The sequence below is a fragment of the Mandrillus leucophaeus genome, unplaced genomic scaffold (assembly GCF_000951045.1).
Source record: "Mandrillus leucophaeus isolate KB7577 unplaced genomic scaffold, Mleu.le_1.0 Scaffold172, whole genome shotgun sequence".
Lineage (NCBI taxonomy): Eukaryota > Metazoa > Chordata > Mammalia > Primates > Cercopithecidae > Mandrillus > Mandrillus leucophaeus.
Window position 1 is genome coordinate 1,851,880 of NW_012101721.1, and position 6,000 is coordinate 1,857,879.

The 6,000-nt window shown below is 43.9% G+C and overlaps 1 protein-coding gene across 1 annotated transcript in view; it reads left to right on the plus strand.

Annotated features, from left to right (window-relative positions):
• The window catches only part of BCO2 (beta-carotene oxygenase 2), a 58,172-nt gene extending 52,460 nt beyond the window's left edge, over positions 1–5,712 (plus strand). The window contains exon 13 of the mRNA XM_011977008.1: positions 4,614–5,712. The gene's annotated coding sequence lies outside the window, so the exon portion shown is untranslated. The remainder of the gene's footprint in view (positions 1–4,613) is intronic.
• The last annotated feature ends 288 nt before the right edge of the window (positions 5,713–6,000 follow it).

Below are 6,000 nucleotides of genomic sequence, written 5' to 3' on the forward strand. Positions count from 1 at the left end.
TCTGCCTGTCACCATTGGTCCTAAGATACTCAGAAGACAGGAAGCTGGCTATATCCTGCATGGAGGCTTCTTCTAAACTGTTTTTTTCTCTGCTGTCCACAGCAGATGCTACTGCAATTGCACAACCTCCTATGGACCACCCACTACCCCCACCCCACCCTCAGCTCTGCTTTGGGAGGTTATTTTGAGGAACATCATTAAAATCAGGCATTTCTTCTAATCTCTAGGTGTATAGTTCTCAGGGATTGTTGACAAGCCAGTAGTTCTTCGTTTAATTGGACAACAGGTGGCACTAGAGACCATATAATCTCCACATTTCTAAACCCTGCCTGTTCTTACCAACAGCTGTAAGCAGGCGAGGTCTGTCACTTAAACCACACTCTTGCCAACACCCCTAAAATCCCTTGTTCCTTTTTCCTTCAGTTACATTCCCTTCCCTCTGCTGAACTCCATTCCAGGACCAGTTAAACTGTTTATGCTCCTTCTGCATGGTGAATGCTCTGGAGAAGACCCCCAGACATACAATATAGGGCACCTTTGAACTCATGGTTAGGCTCTCTGCACGGGCCTGGACTAACATAGTTTCCTGTCTAATTTTCCTTAAGAGTCACTTCAAACTTCACAGACCCTATCTTCTTTAGTAATGTGTTCCATACATGCAAATGCCACGTGTGGGGTTTTGCACTGTGGCAATAAAGTAAAAGGGCTGAGTTCCATGTCTGGGTTTGTGAGATGTAGAACATAGTAGCAGGTTTAGAATGGCAAGAAGATGCCTAAACAGAAGGAATACAGCAGATGCAGGAGCAAAGAGCCTCAGGTAACCGAGAGTGTAAGTCCCCCACTGTTTCCTTTCACACAAGTCCCTGAAAAGGCATTCATTGTACTTCCTCAGACAAAACATGGAGATTTGATTGATCTTCCTAGATCTGAAGGGTGAAGGAGACTCTGGATGACCTCTGGCAAGTCCATAGATCTGTCACATCTTTCCTCTGTTTATAAATATCTGTCTTAATACACAGGGAATGAAGTTCAGACCTATGAAGGATAGCAGTATAATCATAAGATTTTGACCTAAGGATACCTGAATTCTGCCTTGGCTCTGCTCTCTGTTTCCTGAAGGAGAAGACAAAAAAGGATCAGTGGCATGTTATAATCTAGGCACATATGCCGGTAATCCAAGGGAGAAAGTTCTGGTAAAATTGAGTGAGCATATGACCAAGGCCCAAAGCATAGGCTGGGCCTCTTCTTCTCCCTAAGCCCAACTCTTACCACTAGCCAGTGTCCGAAGATTCAAGGAAAGGGAATAAGTGGTGCACAATTGAAGGGAAAAGGAAGAGGCAAATGGGCAGGTTGGGTCCTCCACGGGATGCAAGCAGTAGAAAAACATACGAACCAGCCAGCTACCTTGGGGCAGGGTGGGAGTAGGGGAGAACTTTGGCTTGATTTTTTTTTTTTTCCTCTGAGGATAGCTTTGGAGAGTAAGCAACACTATATATGGTACTTTTAACATATTGTAGGCCTGCTTGTGAGTAAACAAGGCCCAACCAGTGCCTGGAAATGTGATTTAAGCAGATGAAAATTCCCTTTTTGTGGGGAGCTAGGAGGGAGATAAGAGGGTGAAGCTTCCTTTCTTTTATACTTAAATGGCATTCTAGGCCTTTCAATAATTTGGTCCTCAGTCAATGTTTCCAATCTTACCTCTCACCTATCTCTCCATTGTAGCCAAGAAGTCGTCAATATGCACTAAACAAGCTGTACTTTTCCACATTTCCTTTGCTTACATTGTCTTCTCTTCCTGGAATTCCCTTATCTACCTGGTAAATCTTAAAATCCAGCTCAAAAGTCATCTCTTCTTTGAAGCCTTCTTTTACTTCCTGAGGGAGAATTAGTGGGTTTTTTTTAGTTTATCATGATTTATTTCTGTGTTTAGCTCCCTCACTAGTTTGAACTGTATGAGGACAGGGACCATGTGTTTGTTACTCATACTGCGCCCCTGGCACTTAGCAGTGCACTTGGCATTCAGTAGATGTTAAATAAACACTTTTTTTTTTTTTTTTTTAACTTAGTAAGTGAATGAGGACTGGAAGGTGATAGATATGGGGCCTGCCTTGCCAATATATGTCCATTGGAGTATCTTATGGGATCTTTTTTTTGGGGGGGGGCTTGGGAGGGTTTATTAAGTGATGCTTTAGTCTCAGTCTCTGCCAGCAACTAGGGGTGGGGTGACTCCACTCACCCCAGGATTTCCCAGACTTGCTGCTTTACAGGAGAGAGGCAGGAAGCCAACTATCCTCTAAGCCACAGCTTGGGAAGCTAGGCTAGTACCGGGGTAGGGGCGGCAGAGCTGAGACCCTCCACCCTCAGGCCCCAGCCTGTGCTATCCTCCCAGCCTGAGGGGGAGGAGCTGAGGCAATCTTGGCTGCAGCCTCCCACACACAGCCCTGCTCTTGGTGCACCGTTCACTGCCCTGAGTTATTCATGATCTCTGCTCCCACATATTCACCTCCACACTCCAAAAGCCAGCCCCACACCCAGCCCCTCCAGGTCTTTAGTCCTGGGGAGGGCAAAAGGAGGGACAGGGGGCTTCTGATTGAGCAGCTTCAAGGAGCCTCTCCTTTCTGTTGCCCACTGAATGCCAGCCCCTTGTCTTCAGCCCTCCCTTAGATAGGAAGGGGGGTGGTGGCCTCAGACTGCACCCCCTTTCTTCTCTTCCTGGCATCCCATTCTGTCCCAGCACAGCAGCCAAGAGCACAAAGCACAGCACCTGTGAGGCTGGTGGGCACAAGAGCCCATGCTGGCACAGGCCAGACTGCCTGCAGCCCTAGGTGGGGCCTGCTCCCTGCCCTGGAAGCTAGACAGAGGGAGACAGAAAGCAGTAGTGGGGCAATGGGATGTGCAGCCCCTGTGGCAGGAGGAGGAGCACATGAACCCTGACCCTGCTACTTGGTGCAGGCTACTCCAGGCCTCGCTTCTGTAAGAGCCTCTGTGGCTGGCTCCACAGCTGCCCAGCCCCCATAAAGGGGGCTGAAAGGAGGATGAGTGGTCCTTGAAGAGGTGAAGGGTCTGCAGAGAATCACTCAGACACCAGGTATTACCCAGCTCTTCCCGCAAGACCTGGAGGGTCCAAACTCCTGGCCCCAACCACCCTTCACCTTGGGTGAGGAAGAAGGGCCTCTTCTGCTGTTCCTTCCCCTCAGAGATCCAATAAACCACTCCAGTGAAATGCAGGGACCCATGCCTGCCACCTGCCCCTGGAGACAGCAGGGGAGTTGAGGCAGGAAGGCTGGCCAGGGGCCCTTATGGGATCTTTTAATAGAAGTTAGCCTTCTGAGACAACACAGCCAAGCACAAGCCAGTAAGTGTTGCAAGAGTGAAGTGGGAACTATACCTAAATGGCTGTTGATCTCAAAGAACTGAAAGCTAAAAGAAATGTTATTTTCTTATTGGTTAGTGTGTTAGTCTGCTATGGCTGCCATAACAAAGTACCACAGAGGTCTTAACAGAAATGAATTGTCTCACAATTCTAGAGGCTAGAAGTCTAAAATCAAAGTTGGTTTGTTCCTTCTGAGGGCTTTGAAGAAAGAGCTGTTCCAGTTCCCTCTTCTGGGCTTGCAGATGGTGTTGTCCGTGTCTTCACATCATCTTCCCTCCGTATGTGTCAGTTTTTGAGTTCAAGTTTCCCCTTTCTACAAGAACATCAGTCACGTTGGATTAGGGCTCATACTAAAGACCTCATCTCAATACGTGTGCAACAATCCTATTTCCAAACAGGTTAAACTTCAACTCTGCAAATGCAGTGAAATATTTTACTAAAACAAACAAGTATTATTAATAAAAACAATTTTGCAGACATTTCTCTTACTCTTTCATTTTATTTTGATTCTTTAAGCTGGTTTTGGAATGAGCAACTATTTGTGTAACCACTGACTGCTAGAGAGTATTTATCACTGAGATAGTCCATACCTGGGTGCAGGGGCCTTTGAAAACAGTATGCTGAGAATAGATAGGGCTCAAGGACAGTATCTCCAACTGAACTTTTAATGAACTCCCGTAGGCGCCAAGAAGGCGGGTAAATAAAAAAGAATATAGAAACAAGGCACTGAGTAGAAGGTTACATGTGGGAAAAGAAAGTTTGTTTTGCATTGCATTCTTTCTGCTGACGTGAGGTTTATGGAGTATAAATAAAGTGAGGCGGAGGCTCTGAGTGCGGCCGCCATGTTCTCTGTGTGTCTTTGTCTTTGTGTGTGTTCTTTCATTCTCCACCACCCCCGGTGCGGCCCCCAACACCTGGGAAATAATGTTTCTATTCTGAGTGATCTTGCAATAGTAATTCACTTATCTGGGGCTGTATTTTCTTATCTGTAAAGTGAAAGTATTGAATTAAATAGTCTATCTCAAAAATCTCTACATGTTCTTTGAAGTTTTTTCTTTACAGTACGATGGGGTAGATGAAACAAACATCTGAAAATGTATGGAGAGTGTTTGTTAAATAACCTGTTAGTAGATTAATGCAGAACAAACAGAATATATAGCTATAAGTAGGAGATATTTGAGGGAAATCACCATTTGAGCTTATTTCTATTACCCCCATGATTTTATCTTTCTTTTTAAAGAAAACTTTTCCAAGTCCGTTATTAATCACTGACTTGTCCTGCTTTTCATCATTTGATTTTTCTCATATACAGTGGAGCTGTCCTCCCCAGTACCTGGAACAATGCCAGCCACATAGTAGATTCCCAATAAATATTTAATGAAAGAATGAATGGAAGCAAGAGGTGACGTGATTCTAGGAACTGTGTGTAGTTTGGACACCCTTGTGAGTAGATGTGAGGAAACAAGATCCTTTCACTCTCAATGTGTCTACACTGGCAGAAGAATTGCTAATATGTGTTCATGGGTGCCTTTGTTCACACTATGCCACCCAGAGTGATAAATGGGTCCATACACACTTGTGGATAAGAATGTCTTTAGAATTTCCATTAGTAAGAATCATTACACAACAGTCAAAAGGACTGTTGCCACGTGGTCTTATTTGTGCTCTCAAATTCCTGTTCTTTTTAAAAATTTTTTTAAAGAAATGAGGGTCTTAATCCTATGCAAAAAGAACGAAGCTGGCAGCATCACGCTACCTGACTTCAAACTATACTACAAGGCTACAGTAACCAAAACAGCATGGTACGGGTACCAAAACAGATATATAGACCCATGGAACACAACAGAGGCCTCAGAAATAACACCACACATCTATAACCATCTGATCTTTGACAAACTTGATAAAAACAAGAAATGGGGAAATGATTCCCTATTAAATAAATAGTGCTGGGAAAACTGGCTAGCCATATGTAGAAAGCTGAAACTGAATCCCTTCCTTACATCTTATACAAAAATTAACTCAAGATGGATTAAAGACTTATTTAGACTGAAAACCATAAAAACCCTAGACGAAAACCTAGGTAATACCATTCAGGACATAGGCATGGGCAAGAACTTCATGACTAAAACATCTAAAGCAATGGCAACAAAAGCCAAAATAGACAAATGGGATCTAATGAAACTAAAGAGCTTCTGCATGGCAAAAGAAACTACCATCAGAGTGAACAGGAAACCTACAGAACGGGAGAAAATTTTTGCAATCTACCCATCTGACAAAGGGCTAATATCCAGAATCTACAAAGAGCTTAAACAAATTTACAAGAAAAAATCAAACCTCATCAAAAAGTGGGCAAAGGATACAAACACACACTTCTCAAAAGAAGACATCTATGCAGCCAACAGACACATGAAAAAATGCTCATCACTGGTCATCAGATAAATGCAAATCAAAACCACAGCGAGATACCATCTCACGCCAGTTAGAATGGCAATCATTAAAGTCAGGAAACAACAGATGTTGGAGAGGATGTGGAGAAATAGGAATGCTTTTACACTGTTGGTGGGAGTGTAAATTAGTTCAACCATTGTGGAAGACAGTGTGACGATTCCTCAAGGATCTAGGATTAG